This window comes from Lupinus angustifolius, chromosome LG16 (genome assembly GCF_001865875.1).
Source record: "Lupinus angustifolius cultivar Tanjil chromosome LG16, LupAngTanjil_v1.0, whole genome shotgun sequence".
NCBI lineage: Eukaryota > Viridiplantae > Streptophyta > Magnoliopsida > Fabales > Fabaceae > Lupinus > Lupinus angustifolius.
Window position 1 is genome coordinate 11,207,425 of NC_032024.1, and position 16,501 is coordinate 11,223,925.

The window sequence follows — 16,501 nt, forward strand, 5'->3', positions numbered from 1 at the left end:
GAATAGGTGTCGCGATTGTCAATTACTGCTTTTCGCACCAAAGTTCTATTATGGAAAAAGCCCTAGTTAATCGATTAACTCTCTGCCTTAAATGATTAACACAGAAAAAATAGCAAGTTGTAGAATGACTTCTTGCATAGTCACTCATCAATGTTCAAGAAAAGATAAAGCATATATTTTTATACATAATTAAACTATATACAGCAACCTAACAGTATCCAAAATATCAGCTAATATCATGCAATAATAAGACTTGAAATTTAAAGAGATTAAGGATAGAAAAAGCCTGCGACAAGGAATTTTATCCTGGTTCGTTTGCGGGTCCACTTACAAACTACATCCAGGCCTCCCCTTCTTATCTCGGTAGATTTCTTCACTAATATTGAATAGAATGTATAGTTACATGCAAACTTCCAATACAACACTTAGACACTCCCTTCTTGAATCCAAAAACCCACTTTCTTGGTTTGACTATCCCAATTTCCTGAGCAAACCTTTCTTACGATCTAGCCCCAGCCAAGAACTTGCTCTAAACTCAAGACCTCTAAGTCTTGGTGAAGACACACTGAATCTCTTAGGTGGTAAGACACCAAGAGAAAAATTACCTTGTTACAAAAACAGTACAAAAACAGAGTTTTATAAAGCACATTTTTGCTCAAAATATTATAATTAAAACTCAGCTAAAACCCATATACAAAACTCACAAGATAATATGAATATGTATGAGTTTAAAAATGCAGAAACACATAATTTTTACCCTAAAATTCTCTTAAAGAAATGCAAGAAAACATGCAATAAAAGATAAGAATGTTTAACATATAAACCACATGTAATATGATGACAATTAAAGTCTAAGCATAGTACTATCTCTCACTATCTCAATTTGCATTTCACTCTGCCTATATGATACAATTAAGCACAAAAATATGCAACTAGCAATTTCTATAAATGAATGATATGATGTGTGGTACATGATCTGAAAACACAGATTTTATAGAAAACATTTCTGAGTCCCAGTTAATCGATTAAGTACCCATTTAATGGATTAACGGGTTGTGAGGAATAACTGTTTTCTAGTTTTCAGTTATCTGTTAAAACCATAATCATATTAATCGATTAACACATCTCTTAATCCATTAACTGACACATTTTCAGCTAAATGATTAAATGGTAAACACCCTATATGTTATGTTAATCAACTACACATGTTTTACCAATATATTATGCCTAAGATGCACAAGTAACATGTATGATTAATGCATGAACACATAATGATATAGATGGAATATCTCATGTAAATGAAATGATTATTTTTAAGGCTTGTGAGAATCGCATATAGGGTTACCTAACCTAGAGTCAATATCTAAGGCACACATCTTAGACTTCTATAAATAACTCTATTAAAGAACTTAGTCTAGATATGAAACCCTTGAGTCCACGACGTGTTGATTTGTTGAGTCATCTTCAAGCTTTCACTAAGTCCTTGCCTTCATCAAAACATAGGCAATCCAATAGTGCTCTACTTGACAAATTGCACTTTCAATCTCCCCCTTTTTGATGATGACAAACTCCACATAAAATCTTGTTTGTTGCATAGCTTGATGATGGTTATAGAATGCATGGTTGTTAATTTCAAAGTTAAAGCGCATTGCTCCCCCTTAATGTAAGTAGGTAGCGAAAACAAAACGGAAGTTGAATTCTATTTTAACCTGCAAACACATTAAACAAAAAAGCAACATTTCTCTCCCTTTTGACATTATCAAAAAGATAAACTAATCAATATAGTTAAAAGTAAGAAGAGTTATGTAATGATATCAAAACTGTAATAAATTAATTAATTTAGGGAATTTAACTAATTAAACAGTTGAAGGACGCTTGAACAAATGCTCTTGTTAACAACACTTAATCGATTAAATATATGTATTAATCAGTTAAATGAACAAAAAATAGTGAATGAACAATTTTGATGGCATAGATGGTTATACAATAACTAGTTAAGCATAGAATGATCAAGCATTGATATAACAACATGTAAACAACAGGCTTAACCATACAAGATAGATGCATATAACCAATCATGGTCAAGAACCATTAAACACACATTCATACTATATATGACATAAATAAACATATGACATAAGCCATTGAAACAAAAATAGTAACGATCAAAGTTCAATTTCATGCATATCAAGTAATAAAAGTTCAGCAAAAATAGATAGTAACTATTACAACCCAATAAAAGCAAAGAGAAAATATGTATCATAGAGAATAAAGTTTTAGCTACAAGAGCTTATTTTAATCGATTAAGACTTTTGGTTAATCGATTAACTGACATCAGATTTGTAGAATCAAGTAGATTTTTGAGATTTTAAAGGCTTGCAAAGATTTCTAACCTATATTTAACAATTTTATGCAAAGACACATACATATAGATCTCATTATACTATATCATGAATCATATTAAGAATAGAATGCATTCAACAAGTATTCATTTTGAAGCATATAAGGCATTCAACATGCGAAGCAAATAATAAACAGCTAGACGATTCAATCAAGATATTTTTCATCAAGGATTTCAAGTTCTCTTCGAAGAACATAGAAAGTATCTTGTGAGAGGGGCTTGGTGAAAATATTAGTTAATTGTTTAGTAGTTTCAATAAATTCAAGCATATAATCGCCCTTTTGAACATGATAACGCAAGAAGTGATGCCTAATTTCTATATGCTTGATTCTCGAATGCAAAACGGGATTCTTGGATAGGTTTATGGCACTTGTATTATCACATTTAATAGGAATCTTTTCTGGATTAAGACCAAAGTCCTTAAGTTGTTGTTTCATCGATAGGATTTGAGAGCAACACACACCAGCGGCAATGTATTTCGCTTTGGCGGTGGACAAAGCAACACAAGCTTGCTTTTTACTGTGTCATGCTACTAAGGAACTGCCTAGTAAATGACATGTCCCACTAGTGCTCTTCCGATCCAACTTACATCCAGCAAAACCAGAATCGGAATATCCTACCAAGGATAGTGAGGCATCCCTAGGATACCATAATCTCATATTTATAATTCCTTTTAAATATCTCATGATACGTTTAACAACACTATAATGTGAATCTTTAGGCAATGCTTGAAATCTACCATACATGCAAACACTAAACATAATATCAGGGCGGCTCGCAGTCAAATATAATAAAGAGCTGATGATCCCTTGATATTTGGTTACCTCAATAGCTTTTCCTTTTCGTCTTTGTCTAGATAGCAAGCACATGCCAAAAGTGTAGAAGCTTCTTTACATTTTTCCATGTCGAACTTTTTGAGTAAATCCTTGCAGTACTTCGATTGATGAATGAAGATGCCACTTTCCATTTGTTTGATTTGTAGCCCGAGGAAGAAAGTCATCTCACCTGTCATCGACATCTCAAATTCTCCCTCCATCATCTCAGAAAATTATCTACAAAGAATTTTGTTAGTAGATCCGAAAATTATATCATCAACGTATATTTGAACTAATAATACATGATCATCTAATCTATGAATAAAGAGGGTAGTATCAACTATACCCCTCACGAACCCTTTTTCTAAAAGAAAAGAGCTCAGTCTGTCATACCAAGCTCTAGGGGCCTATTTTAGACCATAGAGAGCCTTCTTAAGTTTATATACATGGTTCAGATATTTAAAATTTTCAAAATCATGAGGTTGATCGACATACACCTCCTCTTGAATGTAACCATTCAGAAAGGCGCTCTTAATATCCATTTGAAAGAGGTTAAAGTTCATAATTGATGCAAAGGATAAGAGCATCCTAATGGCCTCTAATCTGGCTATAGGAGCATAGGTCTCATCATAATCGATGTCTTCCTCCTGGTTGTAGCCTTTGGCCACTAAGCGTGCCTTATTTCTTATGATCAAGCCAGATTCATCTAGTTTGTTACGGAAGACCCATCTAGTACCAATTACTGGATGTTCTTTTTGCTTAGGGACCAAGTCCCACACATTATTGCGCTCAAACTGGTCTAGCTCTTCTTACATAGCTATAACCCATTGCACATCCTCAATGGCCTCATCGGTGGTCTTTGGCTCGATCTGATATACGAAAGCAACGAAGTTACATAAATTTCGTGACGCACTGCGGGTTACCACTCCCATAGAGATATCACCTATAACTTTGTCAAGTGGATGATATTTCTTGGTCTTCCACACGATCGGCAAGTCAAGATGCTCATCTTGGACAATTTGCTCTACTTTTTTTCTTTGTCCTAGTCCATGTCCTTAGAGTATGCTTCTTCTAAAGCACCTGCAACATCATCAGAAAATACCTTTCTCTTATCGGCCTTTTAGAAGTTCATAAGGAATTTTCTAAAAATTATGCCTCAAGAGTATACGATTTATCACATTGCAAGCAGTATGCACTACATCAGCTCAGAAGTACTTAGGAACCTTGCTTTCGTTCAGCATGGTTCTAGCAAGCTCCACTAGAACTCGATTTTTCCTCTCAACAACTCCAATTTGTTGAGGAGTACGAGGAGTCAAGAAATGATGCATGATACCATGTTTATTACAAAATTTATCAAACTGGTGGTTTTCAAACTCGCCACTATGATCGAATCGAATGTAAACTATTTTAAGATCAAACTGATTTTGAATTTGTTTGGCCAGGTTTTTGAAAGATTTGAATGCATCACTCTTAGAATATAAAAATAGTGTCCATGTGAATCTAGAGAAATCATCAACAATTACTAAAGCATAGAAGCTACCACCAAAACTCATAATTTGTGAAGGTCCAAAGAAGTCCATATGGAGAAGCTCCAGAGGTCTTGTTGTGGATATTACATTCTTTTTACCACAAGAGTTTTTAACTTGTTTACACTTTTGACAAGTATAACAAGTTTCCTGAGTTTTAAAATCAAGTTTTTGTAAGTCTTCAACCAAATTATGTTTAGACTATTTATCTAGATGCTTTACATGAATATGAGCGACACTCCTATGCCAAAGCCAGATATCATCTGCTTTAGATATAAAACATTTTGAAAATAGTGTCGTGATATCCTCTAGGTTAACCATATAGATGTTATTAATACGATATCCGAAAAACTTGACCTTATTTGATAAATTGTCACGAATTATGCAAATTCAAAGTCGAAAGATACACAATTACCTTTGTCGCAGACTTGACTGATACTCAATAGATTGTGCTACAAGCCTTCAACGTATAGTACATTCTCGATCACTGCTTGAGTTGAGTTGCCAATTGTCCTGGTGCCAAGTATCTTTCCTTTGTTGTTGTCTCCATTCGTGACAAAACCTTTTTTCCTTCAATGATAGATCTAGGAATTTCGATCTATCACCAGTCATATGCCTCGAACACCCACTATCAAGATACCAATGTTGCTTGTGTGCTCGTAGACATGCCTGCAAAATAGATCACTTGCTTCTTTCAAGTACCCAATTTATATTGGGTCCTTTTCTGTTAGTAACAAGGGAGTTATCTTCCTTTTTCATCCAAACATATACATCACTCGGTATACCATACTTCCTGATATAGCAAGAGTAGGAAGTGTGGCCATGTGTGCCACATTAGAAACATGTAGGAACTTTCTTATTATACAACTTTTTGTTTGGTCGAGTTACAGGTTTCCTATATGGTCTTTTACAACGCAAAGGGGGAATATAACCTAATCCAGTATGATCACAAATAGTTCTAGTTTGACTAAGCACAATGTCTAATTGGTTCTGACCCTCTATGAGTTTTGTGAGTTTTTCATTTAATTTCAAATTCTCATTTTTCAAAGTCTCGCACGACTCACGGACAGTTAGTTGATTGACATAATTTATCATTTGAGCAATTGCATGTATTATAGGAAAATATTAGATCTAAAGTTTCATTCTCAAGTTTCAGCTCATCTAATTCTTTCTGTGATAGGACTATTTTTTGTTCATTTAGAAGGATTACGCGTTTTCTATCGAAACTAATCCTAGCTAATTTTTTTTTATTCCTCATGCAATTCGACATAAGCATTATATAAATTTTTATAAGGGGGTGAATGATCAGAAGAAGAAGAAGATGAGGTGTCAGAGTATACCTCATTAATTACCTCCTTTGAATTATTTGAGACGCAAGCTTCATTTGTTCTGGTCATTAGGCATTGCTTGGCGGTCTCCTCCTCATCTGAGGTGCTTGATGTCGTATCCTCCTCCGGTACGTCCCAGACAATGTAGGCTTTCTTTGATTTGAATTCTCGGGGAATGCTCTTCTCTGAATCAACTTTCTTGAGATAAGTAGGACATTGAAATCTCATGTGTCCTAACTTACCACACTCGTGGCAAGTGAAGCGCTATTTATTACCTTTGCCTTTTCGAGTTGATTCACACGCTTCTTTCTTCTGAAAATGTTTAAAGCCTCCTTTCTTTAAGAATTTGCCAAATTTTCGTACGAGAAGGCTTAACGTTTCATCATCAATTTCTGAATCAGACTCAACATTTCTTTATCTTCAATAGGTTGAGAAGTTGTTGCTTTAAGAGATATGACTTTCTTCTTGTGGTCTGATTCCTCATGCACCGTCAAGCGCCCAAGTTCCATCTCGTGCTCTTGAAGCTTTCCAAATAGTGTTGCCAAAGGCATGGAGTCAAGATCCTTGGATTCCATGATAGCTGTAACTTTAGGTTGTCATCTCCTGTCAAGACAACGCAAAACTTTATTAGTTAGTTCTCCTTTGGTGAAACATTTATCTAGAGCAACTAAATAGTTTACTATATGTATGAATCGTTTTTGCATGTCGCCGATAGATTCACTCAGCAACATACGAAATAGCTCATACTCATGTGTCAGGGTATTTATCATGGCATGCTTGACTTCGCCAGTGCCTTTGTGAGTCACTTGTAAAGTGTCCCACATTTCCTTGGCACTTTGAATTTGCGAAATCCGAAAGAATTCATCATATGACAAGGCCAATGTGATGATGTTTTTAGCATGTAGGTTATATTGAACCTTTTTACGTTCATTATCAGTCCATAAACTCTTGGGTTTTTCTTTCGGTTCATCGTCCACTAGATGCATTGGAACGAAAGATACGTTGACTACGGATTCCCAAATATCTGAGTCAATAGCTTCGATGAATATTTTCATCTGGACTTTCCAGTAGGCGTATCCTTCGCCACTGAATACGAGAAGGCGGTTAATGGATGCGCCATCACCGCCAAAGGGGTTGGTGGAAACCATTTGATTTCCATTTAGGATCACACATATGCGGTTGAGTTAGCACGTTGTACTAGCTCTAATACCACTTATTAGGTATTAGTAGACAAAACACACCTAGAAGGGGGGATTGAGTAGGTGTCGTTGTTATCAATTACCGTTTTTCGCACCAAAGTTCTATTCTGGAAAAAGCCTCAGTTAATCGATTAACTCTCTGCCTTAAATGATTAACATAGAAAAAACAGCAAGTTGTAGAATGGCTTCTTGCATAGCCACTCACCGATGTTCAAGAAAAGATAAAGTATATATTTTTATACATAATTAAACTATATACAACAACCTAACAGTATCCAAAATATCAGCTAATATCATGCAATAATAAGACTTGAAATGTAAAGAGAATAAGGATAGAAAAAGCCTGCAACAAGGAATTTTATCCTGGTTCATTTGCGGGTCCACTTGCAAACTACATTCAGGCTTCCCCTTCTGAGCTCGGGAGATTTTCTTCACTAATATTGAACAGAATGTATAATTACATAAAAACGTCCAATACAACACTTAGACGCTCCCTTCTTGAATCCAAGAACCTACTTTCTTGGTTTGTCTATCCCAATCGCCTAAGAAAATCTTTCTTTCGATCTAGCCCCAGCCAGAAACTTGTTCTAAACTCAAGACCTCTAAGTCTTGGTGAAGACACACTGAATCGCTTAGGTGGTACGATACCAAGAGACAAATTTCCTTATTACAAAAACAGAGTTTTATAAAGCACACTTTTGCTCAAAATATTACAATTAAAACTCAGCTAAAACCCATATACAAAACTCATAAGATAATATGAATATATATGAGTTTATGAAAATGCAGAAACACAAAATTTTTACCCGAAAATTATCTTAAAGAAATGCAAGAAAACATGCAAGAAAAGATAAGAATGTTTAACATATAAACCACATGTAATATGATGACAATTAAAGCCTAAGCATAGTACTATCTCTCACTATCTCAATTGGCATTTCATTATGCCTATATCACACAATTAAGCACGAAAATATGCAACTAGCAATTTCTCAAAAGGAATGATATGATGTGTGGTACATGATCTGAAAACATAGATTTTATAGAAAACCTTTCTGAGTCTCAGTTAATCGATTAAGTACCCATTTAATCGATTAACGGGTTGTTGGGAACAACTGTTTTCTGGTTTTCAGTTATCTGTTAAAACCGTAATCACATTACTAAATTAATACATCTCTTAATCGATTAAATGGAACATTTTCAACTAAATGATTAAATGGTAAACACCCTCATAATCAAATATACATGTTTTACTAATATATTATGCCTAAGATGGACACATAACATGTATTATTAATACATAAACACATAATGATATAGATGGAATATCTCATGTAAATGAAATGATTATTTATAAGGCTTGTGAGAATTACATCTAGGTTTACCTAACCTAGACTCAATATCTAAGGCACGCATCTTAGACTTCTAAAAATAACTCTATTAAAGAACCTAGTCTAGATTTGAAACCCTTGAGTCCACGACATGTTGATTTGTTGAGTCATCTTAAAGCTTTCACTAAGTCCTTGTCTTCATCAAAACATAGGCAATCGAATAGTGTTCTACTTGACAAATTGCACTTTCACCCATGACCTCCTTAGTGCTAGATGCACTTTCCTTGATTGATTTACCCTCCTTCTTTAGATCCTCCCTCCAATTAGGAGTTTGGAACCGTGCATTAGTTTTTTAGGATTATTTTGATTTCCTCATCTTCAACTATTGTTCCACCTTTACTGCCTTTTATACCAGATCTTCTAGTTCTACATATGGCTACAACTCCACCACATCATGGATGTCAAGGTTGAGTCCATGAAGGAACCTAGCCATAGTGTCCTCACGAGCCTCATGGAGATCTGACCTCAACAAGGCCAATTCCATCTCCTTGTAATAGTCATACACAGTCATGGTTCCTTGGGTCAATTTCTGAAGCTTGTTATGAAGATCCCTCTGATAGGAACTCGACACAAACCTCTTCATCATTGTTGCCTTCATCTCATACCAAGTATCTATGAGTTTTTGTCCACATTTCCTTCAATCATTCTAGTACTGATCCCACCACATCATAGCATACTCCTAAAACTCTAAAGCTGCCACATTTATCTTCTTCTCCTCAAAATAATTATGGCATTCAAACACTTGTTCTATTTTGAGTTCCCACTCCAAGTACACCTCTAGGTTCTTCAATTTATGTATAGGTGGTTATGTCATGTTTTTGGGGTTTAGTGTGTAGGTGGCCACAATTTCGCTAAGGGTTGGGTCATTGGTCACAGTTTGGGGTGATTTGTGGGGGTTTGGTGAGGGGTTAGGTATTGTTGGCTTATAGGGTTAATTCTTAGTGTGTAAGATAGTGTTTAGGTGAAGTTTCTTGAGATTAGAAGATGGATGAGAGCTTCATAAGCCTAGGAGGTTCACCACAAGGAAGGATCCTTCATGAAAACTAGGGTTTAGATGTCACACCAAGGGTGATGAGTCATAGAACACCACAAGTACAAAGTGTTATTGTTAAGTTCAAAAAAAGGAGCACAATTCAACTCTAAGGAAATTAATCCAAATTAATGATCAAAATCAATCTTGTTTATTCATGATTAAACTTGAAATACATATAGATGGTGGCTAACAAAAGAGGACTCCACTAAAAAGGAAATAAATTAAATGTTTAAAATTCAAAACTTATCATGTAAAAGGCTAAGTCTAAGAAGTGGTAAAATCCCATGGTTAGATACTTGGAATTGACTTGGTTGGCATTTTGATTTTGAATGAGACTCATGGCTAGAATTTGGACTCACAAGCCTAAGGTGAATGGATTTGTGCCACAATTTGAATTTTAAAGGGGCTCACCGAATTCATCTTGTTTGAATTTGAAAGTCCTTGATTGATGTCTTGTCAAATCAACTAGTTTAATCTTCAAGCAAATTTTGTGCTAGACAAATTTGACCATCATATTTTCATGCCAAAAACTCCTTGATTTAGGGCAGCCGAATTTGATCCTTGAATTTGACCTCCATGTGAGTTTGACCTTCCATGCCAACTTGTATTTGACCATGGCTAGAACTTAGGAGTATCTCAAATCTCTTGCACAATTTGTGGACACAGCCTTGCCACAATAAATCCATACACCCAAATTGAATTTGAAGGTCCCTTGAATTATGATAATTGAATTTGACCACTTGATCTTCTAGCTCCCACGCCCAACAACTAAATTTGACCATGCTAGGCAAATTTGTTCTTCTAGCCAAATTGTGTGGCCAATTCGATCTCTATTTTATCTTCAAATCAATTTGAATTTTTCTCCTTTGAATTAGGCTAGTCAAATTTTATCTTCATATGAATTTGAATCTCAACCACCAAGGATTTGCCCACACTTCTACCTTGAATCAAAAATGGATTTCAATTCAAAAACCCTCCTTGCTTGCAAGTTGATCCACACGACCAAGAAGATACTTGACCCATTCCATTCCCTAGCTTGGCCTTGCACACACCTAGCTCTCCAAATCCCACGCCTAGCACCTAGCCAATTGGTGCACTTAGCCATCCTTCCACGCCTAGGTCAGTTACTTGGCTACTAATGGACCATTTTACACGATATTAAATAATGTAATCCTCCAACCCTAATTACATGAATTTATTCATAAAATAAATAATAAGAATGAACTAAGAGAAATAAACCTAAAACTATCCCTGAAAAATAAACCTCATTTATTTTGAAAAATAATTAAACTAAACTTAAGGATATAAATGTCCTCCATGAGTATGGTTCCCAGGTTGTTCTTGAGGGTGAATGATGCCTTTTGTAAGCTCATCCTTGGAGGATTTGGACATTGCCCTAGTCCTAGGGGCTCTTAGGTCTTGAGTAACCCTTGAATCAAGGATTGCCTCTAGCTGGTTTACGTTAGAATGCAAGGTGAAAGACAACTACATGCACATGCCAAGGGATAAATGAGAAACTCTCGCTACTTTCCAACCAACAATGTGTTAGATTTCATGGTCATAATAATGCAACAACCCAAGTGAAACATCTTTGTTGAATTAATAGAAGATGTGAAAAGACACCACACAATCAATCGAAATGGTCGGATGTTTGAAACAATCCTACCTAAAGTGCTCGACTCATGGCATGTTTGATTATAACTGCTTGCTAAAGGATGTATAACTCCACCGACAAATCTAGGGTCAAATTATTAACTAGCCCAACTTAGACCAAAATGGACTAAATACTCATAAGTCTGTTGACACACGCGACTATGGCCATGCAACTAGACTAGGGACATTCATTCCACCTGAATGCTAAGACCATACATCACCACGACTAAGATGATATGAGGACAAGAGTAGATATCACGACTCTCCTCTATCTTTGATTAACCCCAAAAGTTATTTTTTTTCAATAAATGATGATACAAAATTACCATATGAAAGATATTTTCCAAAGAAAATAGTCTCATTAATGTCATTTTTTGTTAGAGTGAGCCATACATCTAAATTGACATATAGTGAGAAAGAAAATAATTATTTATTTCATAAAAATATGGTTCAAAATTATATTTAATAATAAAAAAACATTGCAACGTTTATGCAAATATTTATCTACTAAGGCTTTTGTTAGATATTAAAAAAGAGTATGTACCCAATTTGGTACTTCATCTTTTTAGTGAGAACCAATTTAGTTCCTAAAAAAATTTAAGCGACCTTTTCGTCCCCAACAAATTTAACTTCGAGTCACGTTAGTCCTTCTGTCATCTCGGCTCCATTAACTGTAATTGATTTGCTCACGTGGTATGTTAATTGATGGCATGACCTCTACTAGATGGTCCTACGTGTACAAGTTGTCATTGCCTGAACATGAAGTTTTTTTGTTTTCTTCCCTCACAAAACGACATCGTATTTTTAAAATAATATTTTCGAATAATTTTTTTTCATAAATTCGTTTTGCTTTCTTTTTGGATTTTTAATTTTATAAATGTACATAACAGAAAAATAAATTAATGAATGTACAAAAATAAAAATAAATTTATACAAAATTGGAAGAAAATTGTATTTACAATTACTAATGACAAAATATACAAGTATTAATTTCTATTATCTAGCAATTCCCCAGCAACATCGCCAATTTGTTGAAATAGGTTTTCTTACTTTATTTTATGGTATCAAGTTTCTTATTGATTTATTTAATGATAGGTTGATTCATTGCTCGCCATCTCGGCTTTCTTGGAATAAATTCCAACGCTGGTGTAATGGTTTCAAGAATGTTCCTTTAATCAAAAACTTAGCTTTATTGAATTATTAACAATTTCATACCATCTCGGCTTTGTTGGAATAAATTCCAACGCCGATTTAATGGTATGAATTAGCAAATTAATACAAGTGATAATGAGTGATATTTATTTTCCGTTTTCCTTTGTTAACCAAACTACTTCCTTATGGATGATTGGTAAAGAATAAATAAAGCAATAAATAGTTAGTTGCGGAATTTAAATGACAGAAAATAAATGTTAGTTGCGGAAATGTAAATGACTGCAAGAAAAATTTAGTAGTTAAATCACTTATTACAACTGTGTATTTTTCCTTTTCACAAAGATAAAATTTATGAATTAAATTGCACTTTGATTCAAGGTTTATTTCTTTGTCAACAAATAGAATTTATAAGTTAACACTTTACTATTTTACATTTACATCTCTTGCCTAATAGAAATGTACTCATACTTTATATATTTTATCAAAAGTAAGAAAGTAACAATTAAAGTTATTTTTGTGATTTTATGAACTAAGAAACATGAAAAAGTAAAGAACTAACTATTTAAAAATTCAAGAAGGGAAAATTGATTAGAAAGATGGAATTATTTCTTAACTCAAATGATTTTGAAAACATTACAAGTTATGTGTTATACTTTCGGTTAATTCCACACACCATTTCTAAATCCTTCATCTAGTGTCTTAGAATGATAAGATGATGATTTTCAAACCTTATGTAATACACTAAAAAATAGTTAAGTATCACTCATCGGAGTAGGTTGTCACACCCTACTTCAGGCTCCATTAACATCATTTAGCCTTGAACATAAGTTGCTTAAAATAAATGCTTGATGTGGCAAGTGAACTAAGGTGTAGGTTATACTTTTTAGTTCACTTGTCAACACTTTAAGAAGAAGCATTTTGAATCTTTAAATCAAGTTTTAGATGATCAAGATAAAACCGCATTAAGAACTTCATAAAGAATCAAAACTTAACCAAAATAAATAACTTGAATGTATTGAAATCAAAAGAAAGATACAAATGAAGAAAAGAAATAATCTTAGACCAAAATCCAAGCCAAGATGTAGGAGCATGAGCCATCTATCCAAGGATGAGATGCTTTTAATTCCAAATGAGGTTACAAAATCATGTTTTTGCACTTCATTTGTCAACTCCATTCCCTTTGAATTTATAGGAACTAAAAGCCTAAGAACAGCCTAAGAACACTCTCAAATGAGAGAGAACCAAAAATGAAAGAAAGGAGAAGAGATTACAAAGAATATACAACTATGTGCAATGTGTTTTAAGTGAAGAAATGAAGGTGCCTTTTATAGGCATTATGGGCCGCCCAGCTTCACTTCATGGTCGCTTAGCTCACTAGTGGGTCAGCAACTTGTCCCATCTTGGACAGCTAGCTTGGACAGCCTAATGTGGGCTATGTTATGTGCATGGTGACACCTCCTACTTGCTTGTTCAGAACATATGTCATGCATGAGGTTATGTGATTGGCCTTCAAGTAAAGAATAGGCAAGTTGCTTGATGAGTTGGCCAAGCTTTCTTCATGGCTAGGTTGCTGACCTGTCTGGCTGCCCAGCTTGAGCTTGACCCAACCCTAGCTGCTTGGTTCCTTCATGGTGAAGGAACCAACCGTTCTTCATGGATGGGTTTGGTCTTGGCCGCTTAGCTTAGGTAGATCCACGCTTGGCTGGTTGGTTTCTTCATGGTGAAGGAACCAACCTTTCTTCATGGTGAAGAAACCGACCTTTCTTCATGCCGAAGCAACCTTTGTTCCATGATTTTTTAGTTGATTTTAGTTGGTTACTTGGTACTTTTGGGCATGATTTCTTCAAGCCCAAGTCATCGTTTTGGTGTAAGCTTAAGCATACAACATGTCATACTTAGCTTGTTTGTTTTTAGCGTTTTCCTTCGGACTTTTGGCTTTTGATTTGGCATGCATTCTTGGCTTTCTTCTAATTTAATAAATTTCCTACAAAATTCAAGGGAAACTTGGACAAGAGGTGATAAAAAATTATATCATTCAAACATACAAATTTATCTAAAAAGTGTTGAATTAAGATAGTTTTCACATTTTTGCATAGGATAAATGCCATAAAAAGTATATGAAAATTAGGTATTTTTGGTACTTATCAAAGAACATGTGACATGGTCGAGAAAAGTTGTAGTTGTAGCAATTGTGTTTTGTATGTTATTTGTTGTTAGTGGTTGTTTGATTTGTATTTTCAAGTAGTTGAGGTTGGGAGGAAGTAGCTTAATTTTCAAATGATCAAGTAGTTGTAGCAATTGTGTTGTTAGTTTGTTATTTGTTATGTAAGTTTTGTATTGTCAATGAAATGAAGTTATGGTTCTGATTTATTGTTCTCATACTTTGAGTATTGCATATTTTGGTTCTGTTTTATTATGTAATGGCTCTATTTTGTCACAAAATGAACAAACTACCAAGTTTAAAACATCAATAGTCACTGGACTATGGCTTTGTTGCATTTAATAGTCACTGCAATACAAAATATCAACACAAAATGGCGATGTTACAATGTAATAGTCACTTCTTAGCATTACAAAATGAAACTTCCTAATAATCAAGTCAATAACATACTTACCATCCTTTGAACAAGTGCATTACAATAAAAACATCAAAACACTACATGACTATAAATTGTCCAACTTATGTCATAGTCATCATCTCTTCTTAGCATTCTTTGAGTTACATCTTGGTGGCTTGAACCTTGAAGGTTGTTTTCTTGTTTTGAATTGAACTTGGATCTAATGCTCTTGGATGGATTGAGGTGGTTCCAATGTACTTGAGTTTGGATTAGTTGTTGATGGTTGGACTTGAGGTGACTTCATTGTGTTGTCATCCTCAAACTAAAATAGAATGTATACTATTTTAGCCTGGGAAAATGACAATGTAATTAAATGTCCAAGATGTTATTACCAACATTTTTGGATATCTGACATGAGTTGGAATTCCAGCTGTAGTTCTGGATGAACCAACCTGACTCTCCTACAACTAGTGTACATAAATTTAGCATACATTATCGATAACAATATAAATAACACTATAGATAGTAGAGAGTAGTATAGATTACTTCAGTTTGAAGTAATTCAAGTTATTGCATGTTTTTAGGGACCTATGTTTCATGTTTCTTAACCTTCTTTCTTGGCATACATGGACCCTTGCAAGTTTTACCATAATGTCCTTGTTCATTGCATTTTGGACAAGTTGTCTTTCATAACCTTTGCAATTTTATTGAACTATCAGGTGCAGATTTTGAATTGAAGTCTCTTTTTCTATGTTTCTTAGGCCTATCAATTGGCCTTTTCAGCTTTGGTGGAAAAGGTTTGGGATTCTGATTTGTGCTAACTCGAAATTCATCACTACTAACTGGGTGAATGACATATGAATAGGTACATTAAAAGCATCCATATTTAGCCAATTATGCACATAGTCTTCAGGACTACATTGTTGAAAGCAATTGTTGCCACAACATGTTCACAAGGCAAACCAGTTGTGAAGAAGATCTTGCTCCTGACCTTGGCACGGTTTTGATGAAGACACCAACATCACCAAAAAGAAGAAAAGGAAGATGACTTATGAAGACAAATAAAGATAAAGCTTCAAGACATTAGATTAAGTCTTTGTAAGTACTTCTATCCTAAACTCTTAAGTATACAAGTATAATTGCTCAAAACATTTTTCAAAAATAGTGTGTAACAGGTTACTTCATTGAGTAATAGGTTACATGTGTGAGAAAAGAGTTATCCAACTGAAAAACTGATTTTTGAAAGCTGAGTAACTGATTACTCAAAGTGAGTAATCGATTACTCAAAATAATTTTTAAGCATCTGTTGGACAGAGTGTTTGAGTAACCGATTACTCAAAGAGAGTAATCGATTACTCAATGTAAAATTCGAATTTCAAATGGACAGAAAGTTTGAGTAACCCATTACTCAAATGAGTAACTCATTACTTAGAGATGTTGGAAGT